We start from the raw sequence: 16,106 nt of genomic DNA, 5'->3' as shown, positions 1-16,106 counted from the left end.
ATAGGCACAATGGGGAAATAAAACCCCTTTTCCCCCCTTTTTTTTTCCTGCTTGCCACCTCCCAGTATGGAGCGGGATTAGGGCTGCCAGTGCCCTGCGCAGGCGGGGATGGACTCCCTGCCTCTCGCCGGCCGGGCTCGCCTCCAGCGCACACGGGGATGGGCTCACGCCTCTCCTCGGCAGGGCTCAGCCCAGCCCGGGTTCCCACCCTGGTCCGCAGCGCGGCCAGGAGCAGCCAAGGACAGTGGGGAACGCACCTCACAGCATCCTGGCAAAAGCGTGGGCTTGTGTTTTGTTCAGCTGAGGGGAAACTAGGAAAGAAAAGATAAATGTCAGGTTGAGTTCGTAATTTTTCCCTTATCTCGTTACAGTGTAAGAGTATAAAGTGTGTTTTCACGACAGAAAAAAAAAGGAAAAGAAGAGAGGAAGAAAGAGAAAGAGAGAAAGAAAGAGAGAAAGAAAGAAAGAAAACGAGAAAACGAGAAATAATGCTTTAACGTGCTCTTTGACATCCGAAACGAATTAATTTGTCTTAAGCAAATGCAATTTTAGGGAGATTTTAGAACCTCCGCGGCACATTTTACTCACTCGATAATGTGCCTTGCACGTGGAAGCACGACTAAGATCAGTTTAGGTGACTGGGGGTCACTTTGATATTAAACAGCTTAGAAGAACTGAAAAATTAAACAGATTTTTTTTTTAACAAACTTTTAACACTTTACCCTTTCCTTCAAAATCTCTTCCCGTAATGGTCGGTCGAATTGAGAGAAGATTTTGCGAGATTTGCTGTTTGTGTTGGGGTTTTTTTGTTGTTTGTTTGTTTGTTTTCACAGCCGGTGCCAGGGCTGGTTTCTGAAAAGCAGAAACAACTAAAATATTTTTTTCCTCACATTTTATTCGTAAAATAGTTTTCTTCTCTGTCGTCGACGGTCTTTGGGTACCGTAACAGCACAGGGAGCACGTCAAGGGACAACCGAATGGAATAACCGAATATCTTTCGGGTTAAGGAAGGAAAGCTCAAATAGAACAAATCGAATTTCGCCATCAGATGCTGCAGATAATTAATTTCTTCCAATTCGAGGGCTCGATGGTGCCTGCCTCCGGGCCGGGTGGGAGCAGACACACACAGCCTGACGCTTCTCCAGGTCTGGGCCGGCCGGTCCCAGCACCGGCTGATGCCTGGAAAGGGCCTTTTGTTTCCAGGCTCTCAGACCGGAGCTTCGCCCACCTTGTTATTTTACGGGTGGTTTGGAAACCCAGAGTAAAGAATTTCATTCCTGAGAGGCGCTTAACCGGAGCCCCTCCCCAGATGCAGCTTTGTGACTCCTTTCACGGGGTGGGCAGTGGTTACAACGAGAGAACCTGCGAGACGACATCCACAGCAGCTCCCCACGCAGGACCTGCCCCGGCTCCGTCTCTCCCTCTCGGCCGCGCCGCCGGCGATGGAGCCGATGCTGGTGGCCGAGGGGAGCACGGTCCGGCGGGGTGTTCGGCTTCGATTTACAGTTTTTTATTTTCTCCCCGGGCTAGGGCAGGCATCCATTCCTCGGATCTGCGGGCCCGGCCGGGCACACGTCGGGGCCGGGTCGCGGCTGCCCTCGGCGCGGGGCTGGAGCATCCCCTGGAGCTGGTGCTTCCAGGGCCGCCCGCGGGTCCGCGCCTCTCCTCGGACACTCCCCGGTAAAACCGGCAGCAACGCGATGAGGCAGGAAATCCTTCCTTGCGCCCTTTTCCAACCCTCAGAGCCGGAAAACTCAAACTGGGGGACCCAAACTGGAGAGCCCCGGCCCTTCCGAGAGGGCAGGTGGGTCTCGGAGCCGCAGCACCCCCGAGGCAGCGGGCAGGCGCCGGGGGTAGCGGGGACACTCCGAAGGATTCTGCGAGACCTTTGCTGCCCCTTCTTGGCGGTCCGGCCGGGGCTTCAACACTACCCTCGTCTTCGGTTTACTATTTCCTTGTGCGCCTCAGAGCGGGGGGCGCGGCCCCGGGCTCCGCGGGGATTGTCTTCGCCCAGACGCTGCGGAGCCGCCACCTTCCTCCTCTCCCCGCGTCGCCATCCCTGCGCCGCGGGGAGGACACTCTGTCTGCTACTCCCTGCTCTCACCCTCTCAGTCTCCCCCGACGTCCTCCCGAGCCCTGCTCGCCCCCCACGTTCGCCGCTCCCCGGCACAGCACCTTCACCGCCGCAGCCGCAGCAGCGGGAAGTGCAGGGGACAAGCGGCAGCACGACATCCCCGGGGTTATCTCCTTTCCCTCTGGCTCTCAGGCATCCTTAGAAAACTGCTTGCTCGGGCATGGTGGTGAGTTTTTACTTGAGCCGCACAAGTAGCTCTCTTTGGGGCAGAGCGAAGGTCCTTCCCTCACCTCTCAGGTCGGCATTTGTAGGTCTCCGGTTGCTGGGAACGTCTAAATGCAGGAAGAGCCTCTTTCTCTCTGCTGAATGTGCACTTGGGGTGAGGGAAGGAGGCTTTTTCAGGAGGAATGAAATTGTGGAGCCCAGGAATCCAGCAGTCATCCCCTGGGGCAAAGCAGAGCCTTTTTGCCCCAGCCAGCCCTGACTCTCAGCAGTGAGGGTACTGCTCTGCTCGACTAAAGTAGTGGATTTGTTGCCTCATTCCTTGCAGCAGAAGCAGCCCCCTCACCCTTCTCCAGCCAGATCTGATGCTTCCCGGGCTGAGACCTTGGGCTCAATAGTTTTGTTCCCATTAGTCACAGCCATTTGAGAAGTGAAAATTTCCTTCCCACCTTCATGGGGGCACTGGCAGGATTCAGTGATAGCTTGGAGGAGATGAAGCCCTCTCACCCCCACACAAGACGACACAGAGATGCAAGCACAGCCACAGGCAGGCCCTTCCCAAGGCTCGATGGCTGTGCCCTCTCAATAGATCCACTGGGCTTTGCAAGGAAACAGTGGTTTTCCTCCCAGGAGGGAGCACTACCCTGCCTTGAACATCTCAGCATGAATATGTGTGTGTGTGAGCATTCAGTCCTGCAGATAACTCCATCCCTGTCTCCCATTCCATCCCCAACCCAGTTGTTGGAATGTCCTGATGTCTTTCAATCCTTATACTCCTTGTTCCATGTTTGCCCAGGCCAAGACTGCAAGCTTGGATGCTATTTGAAGAGAGGAAGCAGCTTTATCTTCTGCTCCCGCCACCCTTTCCTGGACCCCAGTGACTTTTCCTGTTGGGCCCATGGGAAAGGATAGTACCTGCTGTGGCTGTTCATTGCTTTGTCATCTGTATCCAAAATTCCTGTCAAAGCTCTCATGGGCAGAGACAGCAGAAAATCTCTAGGAGACCTTCACTTCATTCCCTAGGGAGGGCAGCTCCCTCTCTTCCTTCCCCAGTAGATTCTGAGTGACAAGGATGGAAGAAGGAATTGGGCTAATTCCCCAACACCACCTGTCAAAACATCCACAACCCCTTCCCAGTCCTTCCCACTATTGTGACATACTGTGATGCTTTGCTGCCTGGAGCTGTGCCTGGCTCAGGGAGGAGCTCTCCGAGATTTAGTGGTGATCCTGAGTGTGTGCCTGGTGATTTCCATGCCCAGCAGTTAAGCCACAGTTGGTCACCTCACTGGGGGCACGAGATGCTTGACTGAGAGCCTGTACTGGGTGTTTGTGAGCACTGTGAGCATACAGATGTGTTGGAGCTTAAAACGAGTCTTGGAAGAAAAAATAAGGTTGTGATGGCAGTATGGCTTATGGACTCAGGCAGTCATCCATCATGATAATGTCTTACTGAAAACTCCTCTACTCCTACAGGTGAGGGAAGATGCTGCAGGTACACTCACAGCTCAGAGCTGCAGAGATTTCAGCCATTTGAAATGCAGCAGTTCCTGGGAACTGCTGCTACTCACACCACTTGGCTCGGGCTTCTCTGCTTTTCTTGCATTTAATGTTCATGAAGATAGAGGAAAGAAAAGGGCTTGGAAGGGCATGGAGTTCCAGCATGGCCATCACAGATGACTGCTCATTGATACTTGGTTTATATAAAGTCAGTGTATGTGGATTCAGCCAACCCTGCTGCACGCACAATGCGCCCCACCAGACACCGTTTCATGTGGGGTGATGAACCAGAAATCTCCTGTAAAAGAAGCCAAAATGCAGGAAACATTACAGAAAAAGAAGAGAAGAGACTAAAAGAACTGTTAGGGTAAGAGGGAATTGTTAAGTGCATTCCCAGAAGAGCTTGGGTAACTGCCCAAAGCGCAGAGAAACCAAACCAAACTGCCCTTGCCCTCCTCCCAAAAAGCCTGTGAGCCCTCACCAATCTCACCTAAGGGAGAATTTCTTGCTGACCCCAGCTCTGGTGAGACCACAGGCACCAAGGCATCATGTGAAACGCTTTGGTCGTGGTTGTTCTCAGTGTTATCCATGCTGTTAAGTGTTCATTCCTAAACATAACCAAAGGAATACAGAGGAGAAAAAGAGCTTTATCACAAGCAAGTTAAGCTCCACCTGCTCTATTAGGCACACCGGTGTTTCTTTACTAAGCATCAACAGGTTAAGAAATAAAAATGCATATTAGTGCAGGCTTTAGAGAACTGTATTTAGATTTACAAACAACATTGTAGCTGGATCAACAGGCTATAATTAGAATTTAATAATCCAAATGGAGGAGTAATATGCCCGCTGCTTGAAAGATTGGAGCCTTTCTTTTGCAGTTCTGAACATTCAGCTCTGCAGATTGGACTCCAACTTGCTTGACACAATTACTGTCCTAGTGAGGCGAACATGTTACAAATAAGAACAATAAGATCAACAATAGTTTAAGTCTAATACCATAAACAAATGGAATAATCAGAACACCTCTTGTTCCAGTGCAATCTGCACAACTGGGACAGCAAATTAGCATGGTTATTGGAAAAAATATGCAAGGAAATATTATGTTTTATGGACTTTTGAAAAGACTCTAAGACTGGCAAATATGTTACAGGCAATCCCATCAGATGCATTGATGACTATTAGATTTAGTCTTTGCATTTACTTCTAAAGTCTACCTGTGGCAGGGGTGACACTCAGCAGAACTGATGAATGGGGCAAAGAAAGAAAGACCTGTGCAAACCAAATTCCCCTCACATTGCATTCAAACTATTTAGTCTGAGATGTGTAAGTAAGCAAAGGTTAATCCAAGGGACTCAACACACATGATAAAATGGATACAGTCCCTGGGCAGTATTGGTATCACAATTGCCTCTGGCAGGACTCAGGCACAAAGCAGACCCCTGACAAAGCTTTGCCAGGGACTAACTGCTCAGCATTGCAGCTTAGGCCAGTTTTCAATCGTAGATATTAAAAGGAGACCTCTCCTCTCATTTTGCTTGCTAAGCACACATTGAAAGGGATTACCCACCAGGCTTGAGGCAAGACCTCTTACCAGCCATTGGTCAAGCTGGAGTAAGGCAGTTCTGCTTCCCAGCAGAGGTGCTGTGGTGTTGCCATTGGTGACATCCATGGTTTCCCAGCTGCATCTGGGATCTCTCCTAAATGAGTGAAATAGTGGCTCAAGGGAGAGAGAGTACTAGCAGCTCTGATCCCTGGGCAAGGCAAGGGACTACAGAAAGGAAAGTGCTGCTTAGAGAAAGTTTGCCTCCTCCATAGCTTCTATCACAATGATAGATATATTTTCCCATTTTATTTAGATTAGGTTGAGAATCCTATTTTAAAACTCATGCCAAAATCCAAAGAGTAGTTGAGGAAGTATTACATCTGTCTGAAAATAAGCCATGCACTGTTAACTTTCATTTCACATACGTTTACTTCTATAGGACAGGAACCATCAGAAACAAAATCTGACCCAGTCAGAACATGATTGGCAGGAAACAGGAAGTCAAAAATTCAGCTGAGAGGATGTGATCAACTATTCTGTAATGAAACCCTTGTCAGAAAGTATATATTCTCTAGTCTATTTTAAAATGGTTACTTCATTTCTTTACATGCTATGACTCATATTCGTCTTCTTGTAAGTGCTTGGAATTTGCCACGAAAGTAATGACATTGGGAAATGTTTAAAGAGACTTCAAGGTGAAAGACTATATGTACCCTATTATCCAGAGGCGACTAAACCAGGCATGGGATGAGGATGAATGTCATCCACTGGCAGGGCTCTGAGCCCTTCAGGTGTGTCAGGAACACCTACACTGTCCCTGGATGCTGTTATGTGCCTTCAGTCTACTGAGCTGGCTGGAAGATGTGTAAAAATCAACTGATGTGAAGAGACATGGCTCCCTGTTGAGGGTGAATTTCTGAAGAAATTCAGGTGTGTTGTTTATCCCAGCAAGTGCCTGGGACATTTATAGTTTTGAAACAGGCTTAGGAGCAGGAATTTTATTTGGGGTTGTAGGAGTTTGACTGGGCCAGCTGAGTGTGTTTAGCTCCTGCCTCCTGGGGCGGGGAGGATTGCACCAGTTCTCGTGTGTCTTTTGGGAGTGAGCTGTGGTCCGATTTAGGTATCTTGTAGTGGAGATCCCGTGGAGCTCATCACCATTGCATGTGCAGAATGGAAACCCTCCCGCTCAGAGATGAGCCAGGTTTCACTCCCGTGTACCCGGGTCAGACGTGCCACAGCAGGGTGTGCCAGCTCCTTCCCCTGCTGAAGCAGCAGCAGGAGTGGAGAGGCTCTCCATCACTGGCACTAATGCAGGGCCTGCACATCTCTGTGGGACAGGGAGGCAGCCTGGGGGAATGTCCTGTGTGATGGTGGGGAGAGCTGGCGAGGAGGATGTGGGATCAGATCCTCTAGAGCCAGGCCAGGGGAGCTGGAGCTTGTAGGCTCTCATGATGTCTCTGTCTCACTTTCATCTCATACTAGCCTAGAGATCAGACAGGAGTGAGTAAGATCCAGATGAGATTCATGGAAGGGATTAATTTTATCTCAGGTTCTTGGTTTTTGTGGTTAAAATGACACCCCTCAAATTAGTTGGATAAGTACAGGACAGCTAGGGGGAGACCCAGTATTTGCCATAGCTATACTCGCAAAACTCTGGAGATTTCCTTTCTTGTTGTCTCCTCTGTTGCCTGCAAAACCAGGGGCTGCTCTTTTGGTCTGCTGCAAGCAAGAACTCTCAAAAAGGAGCCAAGGTGCCCAGGAAAGCAATGGTGAGCACATAAGTGGCTCAGTGCCTCCAGTGTATCTCACTGCTGCCTGCCCTCTTGCTACAGTTCAGAGCAGCTGAAGATTGAGTCCCTCAGAACATCCATCTGATTAACATCTATCTGACACAGCACTGACAGATCTTTAGATGGTAATCCATAAAGCAATGCATAAAGGAGGTCACATATGCTTACATTTGTGTGTATTTGGTGCCAAGAATTCATCAGCAAACCCGTAGGAGCTCACTTCTAGCACAGTCTTAGAATCGTGGAATGGCCGGGGCTGGAAGGGACCTTAAAGACTGTTGAATTCCAAACCCCCTGTGGTGGACAGGGGCACCTTTCACTACACCTGGTTGGCCAGAGCTCCATCCAGTCTGGCCTTGAACCCTTCCAGGGATGGGGCATCCACAACTTTTCTGGACAACTTGTTCCAGTGCCTCACCATCCTCATAGTAAAGAATGTTTTCCTAATATCTAATCTAAACCTACTCTTCTTCAGTTTGAAGCCATCTCCACTTGTCCTATCACTACATGCCCTTGTAAAAAACCCCCTCTCCATCCCTATTGCACTTCCTGACTCGCTTTCCCAAGAGGGACTTTTGCATAGAGTCCCCACCGCCGAACATGTGTCTTCATGCAAAGACACGCCACGGAGGCCGAGCGGGCTGGGAGGCAGCTGCCCAAGCGTCCCTGCCGAGGTGCTGGATCTCCCTCTGCCAGCCTGGCTGCCGAGCTCTCCCCGACCCCTCGGGGCTGCCGGAGCTGCCCGTGGGGGCTGTGGCCGGGAGGGTCCGGGTAGATGACGGTCGGGCGGGAAAGGCCGGGGGTCCGCGCGGCTTCGGATGCCCCCTCATGGCGGACCACGCGCCGTACTCGGCCCGACCGTCCCTCCTCCCGCTCCCGCCGACTCTGCCCGCCCTGAGCATCTCCTGCACACCTGAAGGTAGATAACGGCACTCGAACCAGCCCGGCCCGCGGGCAGGTTACCCAGCACGTGCCTCCCCCTCCATGAACTCCTGTTTTTTCAAGGGCTTTGAGATACTTGACATGATTTCCTTGCCACAGAAATACCATCTTTGGCTCAGGAAGTCCATGAACTGCAAATCGCTTGAGGGTAAAAAGACTATTCTGGGAAAATAGAACTCCAGCTTGCCCTGTGCTCCTGCCCTTTCCTGAGCAATTGCTGATGGAGACAGAGATGGGGGCAGGTGTTGGGCTGGATGGATCCTGCTCCAGCCCTGCTGTGGCTGTTCCATGTCCCTGTGGCAGGGTGGACAGCAGTGCAGACATGCTGTTTAGGAACATCTTTGCAACGGGGTTCTGCAAACAGATGTTTTTTGCTGAGGTGCATATCTTCAGAGAATCATAGAATGGCCTGGGTTAGAAGGGACCTTAAGGATCATCTAGTTCCAACCTCCCTGCCGTGGGCAGGGACACCTTCCACTAGATTAGATTGCACAAAGCCGTATCCAGCCTGGCCTTGGACGCTTCCAGGGATGGGACATCCACAGCTTCCCTGGGCAGCCTGTTCCAGGGCCTCACCACCCTCACAGTAAAGAATTTCTTCCTAATATCTAACCTAAACCTACCCACCTTCAGTTTAAAGTCATTCCCCTTTGTCCTATCTCCACATAGGTTTTTTTGGCTGTTAATCCAGCTCTCTGGCTATGCCACAATTCACCCCATTTTGGGATCCAGTACAATTGTGAGCAGAAATCTGCTGTAATCTGAGCAAAGTGGGGATTCACGTGTAGAGGTGAGAATATCCTAAACTGGTTTTATTCTTCAGTCTTTCTCTTCAAGCAGACAGATGTGCACTGCAATATCAGTGGCTGAGCTGCTTGTCCTATCCTTACAACTCCTCACAATAAGTTATGCTCCCTATTTTCAAGAACCTGCTTTCTGCTCCTTGCAATAGTGAAGTTCAACCAGGTTTTACTGCACAGACACTTTCTCCAGCACAGTAGGGCCGTGCAGACAAGTTATTCATTGTTAGCAGTGTCAGTGCTTGCCTGTGTGAGCATCCTCAGTGTGTGCCCTGTAGCACACACGGGCAGCTGGATCTATACAGAGTTACTCTGGGAAAGAGTCTGGCTGGCAATGGTTTGCTGTTGTATGAACAATTCAGGTGTCCTGTTCCTGACTGACCATTCTTCTGGGGGCCATCTGATGGTGGTAAGCACAACCTCAATCTGGACCTTCCTTCTTGCTGTCTTGCAGTGACAGGAGGAATTGCATGCTCCCAGGAAAAGAAGATGGCAGGTATCTCCAAGGAGGATATCTCCGAGCAGAAGCAGACTCTGTTTTTCCTAGAATGTGCTCACAGCTTAAATATTTGGACTGAAATTTTCCATATTGTATGGTTCTGACAGAGACATATGATGGCTTCCTGTAAATCAAAGACATCAACTCCACACAAATGCATAAGGGGATGTGTCCAAGCTACAGCCTTAACGGAGCCTTTTACTTTTGAGTGCTCAACTTGGCCATCTTAAAACATGTCTTTAAAATATAGTCCTGCTCTGGGCTGGGATTTCCCCCCAGTGATACTGTATATGTGGTATGGGTTGTATGTCTCTCTTACAATACAGCAGAGAACAGGAAGTTCGGGGACAGGGAAAGTAAAAGCGGAGCCAAGCAGGAGACGGGAATATGGTGTGACTGATGAGTCTACAGCTGGAATATCTGCAATGGCTTATTAAAAAAAACCAACAGAAAGCTAATTCTGCTTTCACATCCATTATACTGTGTTACATGAGTTTAAATGAGAGCAGAATCTGACCAAATTCTGCTACAAATCAGCTATATAAAGGCATTAAGTTGAATGCTTAATTGGTGTAAATGGCACATTTCTGCTATTAGTGTTGGACTGCAGACAACCTCAGTCTCAAAGTAATGAACAAAAATTCTCATCATTTAAGAAGAGTGAAAAAGGTCCAAATCTACAGAGGGCACTTCCCAAGATACTTTTGCTTATGTAAACATCTGACTGCACGTAAGAAGAGAGGTTTTATATACTGTTGGAGTAAAATTTCGGGAAAGAAGGCCACTCTGCCCTTTGGCAACCCTTTTGTGCATTTGGAAACAAACCTCAGTTATGCCCAGAGATCCTGGTTTTGAGATGTCTCATCCATTCTGCAACACTGTACAGGATTCAGCAAATCCCTCATTCAGTCTCGAAATGTTTTTAAAACATCGACCTGTATCAAACCTGGGCAGGTCTCTAGTTCCTACCCTGGGCAACTGGTAGAGGAATCAGTAAATGCAAAGAAATCAGTTATTCACCTGAGAGCAGTGTTCAGAGAACCACATCAGCAGGTAAGATGAATTAGCAGGTGCCATCTAAGCACTTGGGAGAGGATCTGGTCCCCTACAGATAAATGGGCTTTGAGCAGCCAAGGTATTACCAGCTCAGAGGTCACGTTTGCTGTGTTGCAGCAGCTTGGATTAACAGGTAGGACACAGGATCTGGGCTCCAGCATCAGGGAGTAAGATGCTTCTCTGCCTCAAAGGTTTATTAGAAAAGGAGCCCTTGTAATCAAGGGCTGTTTTACATCCTCCTTCCCAAGAATATTTGCTTAGATGACCAAAAATAGTTTTAATAGTTTGACTTTGAACTAAATACTCTAAAAAAAAAAAGCAAAGATCACAGCACTTCACCTTTTTCTGTATGTGACATCCAGCAAGAAGTAAGGCTTTCAGTGAGAAGTAGCTTTCTGTAACCCCCCAGCAGGATCAGGGATTGGGGAATGCATTTCCCATCTGTGCCCCACTGAGGGGTAGCCAATGCCACAGAAGGGGCAGGCATTCAAATCTCCCATTTACTCAGTGCCAGCTCCCCTCCTGGACCAACCCGCTCTCGTCAGACCCAGCTGTTGTCTAAAGCAGAGGAGTCTGTGGATCTGCAGCTGTTGTGGGACAGTTATTTTGGAAGTGGCCTTTGGCAGGGATGTGGTATGTGCCAGCAAGATTTACTAGATAGTTGTACAGTACCCTGACCAATGTTACTGGAGCCAATCTGTTGGCTTGTTGAGCTCTACAACAATGGTTTTGCTGACAGAGCCTGAATTTGGTTTTTGGAGTTTTCGGTTTGGACACATCTTGCCAATGCAGTTATGGCAGCAATATTTAGTTGAGGGGACACTGGTCTGACAGAGTTTACTACAGCAGTTACTTTCATCAGCAGTTAGCCTGGAAAAATGAGGAAAAGGCAGCAATGTCCACAAGGCATCCTGCCAAGAGTCTTCATCTTGCTCCATGCTGAGGGCTGCTGGCAGCCTCGTTGTGTGGGGGCACTTGTTTTCCAGCCAGACCCTCTTTGGACATACTCTTTGGTTGAAATATGGCAGCTGTGCTCCATACCCCCTTCCCTCTTGTAGCATTAGGAGGGCAGTGATGGAGCAAAGGTACTCAGTGCTGTTGGATTCCAGAGGCTGTGCTTCTCTTCATGACCAGCACTGCCAACACACTTCATGAGGACATGCAGTCACCCCCAGTCCAGCCTCCTTCCTCCTCTGTGTGTGCAAGACCTTCAGGGTTCATCTGAAATCTCCCACATAGCACCTGCACAAATGTTTCTCTCGGATGCTCAGCATTTCATTTCTGATGTGTTTATGGTGTCTTTTTGTTCAGACAAAAGATAAGTCCCTAAATGCTCCAACCTAAAGCCCCATCTCCTAGGATATGATGGAACCAGCCAGCTCTGGCTGCTGGCAGGATCCAAGCAATAGCCCTTGCTGAAGTGCAGCTGAGCTGCCCCACCCATCCATCTCAGGTTCCTGAGTGCCCTGGGCAGCCTGGGTGCCAGGCAGTCAGCCTGGGTGCCAGGCAGTCTCGGGAAGAGCCCACGGTCCCTGGGTGGATCTGCAGCGTTCATTGCACGTGGGGCCTGTGGCCCAGATGGCTCGTTCAGAAGGGCTACAAGATTTTTCTTTTTTTATTGAGAAGAGCAGAAGAAGAGACTTCATTCCACACTCAGTTTTTGTAAGGAATTCCTCAGAAAAGATGGGAAATTTTGCCTGCATTTTTTTCCACCCCCAAATATTTTGCAGAAGGCACTTTCGTAGTGCAGTCTTAGTCATCAACCCAGGCAGGATTACATCACCAAAGAATTATGTCTTAAACTAATTAAACACATGAAGCTGCACTTGAGGAGTCTAGAGCTTGAAAGGTGTCCCCCACGAAGGTGGCAAAATGTTGTTTACTGATTCCCTGAAAAGCACTTAAAAGCTATTCCCGTGGCTGCTAAAAACATTTACAGGGCCAGTGTTACAGAGGGTAAGCAATTAATGGTTTATTAGCTGAAATGGGTGGGACAAGATTCAAAAAGTTCATGTATGCCTGCTCAGAGCTGAAAGAAATCAGCAGAACTGAAAGAAATTGGAAGGCAAGTGTCCACTCCATGCTGTCCCAAGGCACACCCAGCTGTGAGAGTATCTTCCACCCCTCGAATCCACAATGACTAATGAGTGGGAGGATAATGGAGTTAAAACTCTTTTAAGAGTACTTTACACGAAAGGGGAAATTTCTTAGTATCATTAGGAAAATTAGGATGAAAATAAGTGATGGAAAATTTAGCCTGATTCTTAATAAATTCTGAGCCACTGACATGAAATCATGCCCAGTCTGATTGCCAGGGATAGGAGGCAGAAAGAGGTGTCTGATTGTGGGCATCTTGCAGACTCCTGCCTGTGGTTTATAAAGTGCTGTGGATGACTGAGGGTAGAAAATGCTGTAAGCAGTGTGCTTTGGGGATTAACAGCCCTTAATGACCTCAGAGCTGTTCCAAATACAGGTTTGACCTCAATGTTATCAATAATATTTGGTCAATGCTACTGCCTGCAAAGGGTGACTGTTTATCTGTGTTCTGTTTGACTGAATGTGTATATGACATTGGAAATAAGATCAATAGGGGTTTTTTTTCATTAGTATTTTGCATGCTGAGACTTGAGAGTGTCTGTGTCACTCACAGAGAGTCTCAGATGACTGCTGGTGAATATTTACTGCTAAAAGCTTGTTCCTGTATTTGAGGTTTTCGATTCTCCCTGTTTTAAACATATGGTGCCACACTAATAATAATAAAAAATAAACATTTTTTTAAGAGCGAAGTAGACTTGTCATCTTGAATATACGTGGGGGTTTTGCCAGTTCAAATAAGTGCAAAATTGCTCTGTTGACAAGAATCATGATGCTGAGCTTTCATGCAGCATATAATCTCACATGCTCTGATGTTAATTAAATTCCAAAGAACCAGTTTTCTGATCTCTCTACAGGGAGCTTGTTTGCCTTAAAATGAACTACTGTGCTGAGATAGTCTCCTCTATACCAGCATTACGTTCACTACATTAACTCAGTAAAGACTTTGGCATAAGACTTGTAGCTGAACCTCAGTAATCCCCTTTGCTTATCTGGAAACCCAGGGCTTCTGCACGGTGGGGTCTTACACTGGTGACTCAGGGTGATATGAACCTTTCTGCTTGTTCCCACACCCCAGCCGAGTCATGTCATTCCAGTGAGTCACACAGAGAAATGAGCAGCGTCCGCAGTGCTGCCGAGGGACTCTGCAAAGCCTCCCCCGGGCTGATGAAGACTTGCTGCCCTCTGTCCATCAACGCCTGATTTCAGCTTGTCCGTGGATCTTTAGCGAGGGGCTGGAAGGGTGTTGTCCGTCCAGAAGCAGCTTCCCCTCCCAGTCCCGAGAGCATTCCCGCTTAGCGCCGGTTCAGGGAGCAGAGGGAGCAGGAGGAGGGAGAAGTGCTCTGCTGAGTGGGACACCTCAGCTTTGCAGCACCCAGACCCTCCACACGTGCTGCACCCCTGGCTGCTGGGTGAAGCTCTGGGAGAGAGCAGACATTCCCAGTTCCCTGAGGAGGAAGGGGTAACATTTCCTGTGAGGGGTACGTGCCTGAGCGGGCAGCTCTGCTCCTGCCACGCTGCTGCTGGTTGCTCAGGTTTGAGGAAGGGGAGAGTCAAGTGAAGTCTTTCTACTCAGGCAGTAATTTGGGCATGGGGGAGAGGGGATAAAGTGGCTGGTTAGCTCCTGAGTGAACAAAGGATGGTCCTGCTGTTTAGTTACCAGGTGAAAGACTCCCATCAAAGGTGTTTTCTGACTGTGACTTCATCCCTGTCAAAAAAATAGAGGAGGAACAGAGGCTAATACCCAAACCCTGGTTGGTCCTGGGGCATATGAAGGGTGTTTGCCTCTCATAATTGAACTGATGGGACCACTTGCTTGGTATTGGTGTGAACAAAGAATGAAATAGGAAATGCTCCTATTCAGGGTGAGAGTCCTGGACACCTCTGAATCCACTTAGCATTATATGTGGTGTCAGGATGTTAGTCCTGAGTGCTCTCAAATATTCCCAGAGGCTACAAGCTCAAGCACTTGACTCAAGCAAGAGCTGAGACTTTTAAAGATGGATAAAAAGAAAGCTAAACCTTATCCCAGGGTATCCAACACACCCTACGCAGCCAATTAGTGCATTTCTCTCCCCCTTGTTTGTTTGTTGGGGTTGATACCACCTTTATACACAAACACATATTTTCTTGGGGAGCTTAAACATATTAGTGCATTCTGGAAATACTTTCTAGGGGCATATGCTAGAGAAATAGTTCAAATCCTCTCTGATCCTTGTTAGCATGAAACCTTGAATGGAATGTTTTTAATTCTCATTGTCATGAAGTGCTGCCAGGCTGAGATCTCATTCCTCTATCAGGCAATATTCCCATCACAATCAATGCCAGATGAAAATAAAAGCGAACAATTTAGTCCATTGTATTTTTTTTCCTTTACAGAAAGCACTTGTCATCCTTCAGGTCACTTTGTTTTTCTTCAAAAAAGGAGATTACACTATTGAACATTTGTCAGTACAGGATGGTGAATCCAAAGGTGTTTCATGGAAGAGGTAACACAGCAGGTCTTTCACAATATAGCAGGTGATTTAATGGAGGGAGAGTTTTACTGATTATTGAAAAAAAATCTTTCTACCCAAACTATGACCTTCAAGGTTTAACTTTTGTAATCCAGAAACATCAGATAAAGTAGGAATTCTAACATAAGTATATTTGCACTGGAATTATTTAACCTTGCAGCTGTGGTCACAAGCTCTCCTTTCACATAGCACCTTCAGAGCACTCACATTTGCCCTAATCAAAGAAATGGAAGTTAGGACAAGTGCAGGTTTGCTGTCCATTACTGTGAATAGGAAATGTGTATTGCAAAAATGTCTCTCAATACAAGTACCAGTAACTCAATTTGGAATAACTTGTGGTTAGTGGGATTTGCTTTTAAGCAACTGAGTTCAAATATGTAATACAGCAATAGTGGGAAATGGTTTAGATTAAGAAAATAATGTAAAAATCATTTTTGGATTTATTTTTATTAAATTTTCTTGTTGTCACAGGCTCAGAGCCTGATGCTGCAAATGGCTGAGAAGCTCCTGGGAATTGCTAAATACTTTGCAGGACCATGCATGGGAGAAAGTTGAGAAGATTTTAAAGCACTTTGGAGGAAAGATGTTTGTATCTGAGACATAGATGAAAAACTGTGCAGGATAAATTGTGCCAGAATTACCATACTGGGCAGTGAAGTCTTTTTCAGAACATCAGTGGGACTATGTTGCCTCAGACACGGGGCCCATTTGGCCCAGTACCCTGTTTCATTTTTCCAGCTGCAAATTATTTTCAGTTCAGGGGAGTTATTGAGCCCTGGTGGTTTGTAGACAGTATTAATGGCTGTTCTTCTAAACATTTCTTCATTCTCTTCTTTGATGTGTGGAAAGCCAACATCCTTTGGCAAAGAATTTTCTACCTACATGAGAAACCATCCTGTTTTATTTGTTTTGAAGTAGCTTCCTACTTGCTTCTTCTGGTGGTGCTCAGTTCTGGTTCCAGACAAGACTACAGACAGTTGATCCCTTACCTGCTCTCTCCAGACCCCCTGGGAGTTTGGACACTGCTGTTATACACTCCCTCAGCCACATCTTTTTTCCACCCTGGCAAAAGG

Source organism: Manacus vitellinus, unplaced genomic scaffold, assembly GCF_001715985.3.
Source record: "Manacus vitellinus isolate BGI_N305 unplaced genomic scaffold, ASM171598v3 scaffold_40_pilon, whole genome shotgun sequence".
In the NCBI taxonomy this organism is placed as follows: Eukaryota; Metazoa; Chordata; class Aves; order Passeriformes; family Pipridae; genus Manacus; species Manacus vitellinus.
The sequence above is the reverse complement of the archived record's forward strand: the minus strand, read 5'-3'. Positions refer to the sequence as shown.